The following is a 607-nucleotide window of genomic DNA, read 5'->3' on the forward strand; positions in this document are numbered from 1 at the left end:
AAAGCCCACGGCATTGACATTATGTGTGACTCTAAAAAGGATAATAAATGTTGGAGCATTAATGTACAGATAATTTGTGATTAAGGAGCTTAACTTTGGTAGGATACTTGAAATCTCTGGTTAAATTGCTCATCAGGTTTAAATTCGTGCTATTCCTGTAAACCACTGGCACACTGTTGCATGGGCCAACATAAAACTGATCAATTAGATCATCAACCTTTAATGACATTAGTGGTCGTGACTAATTGCTCAGTCGCTGAATTATGGACAGCTCTGATTGGTCTTGTTTGTCACTGCAGTGGATCGTTCACATGTTGGTTAAAAGCTGTTCACTGCAATTCAAACCATCCGGGATCACATTTGACATTTGTCAACAAAAATACAGGGTAGGAAAATTGGCATAACAGTACATGTTCCTGAAATTTACTGAACTGAAAACGACGGATTTGAATTTTAAAGTGGCCGCCTCAACCTCACTTTTTTCACTTTATATTTCATGAATATAAAACAGGTTTGTGTTGATGTCAGCACTTTAAAGCATGGAACTGACTTTTAAAATGGAGACACCAGTCAGATCTGGTGTCTCTCTCTTCCTCTCTCTATTTCT

The sequence above is a fragment of the Morone saxatilis genome, unplaced genomic scaffold (genome assembly GCF_004916995.1).
Source record: "Morone saxatilis isolate NCDOM2014 unplaced genomic scaffold, NCSU_SB_2.0 Contig5, whole genome shotgun sequence".
Taxonomy (NCBI): Eukaryota; Metazoa; Chordata; class Actinopteri; family Moronidae; genus Morone; species Morone saxatilis.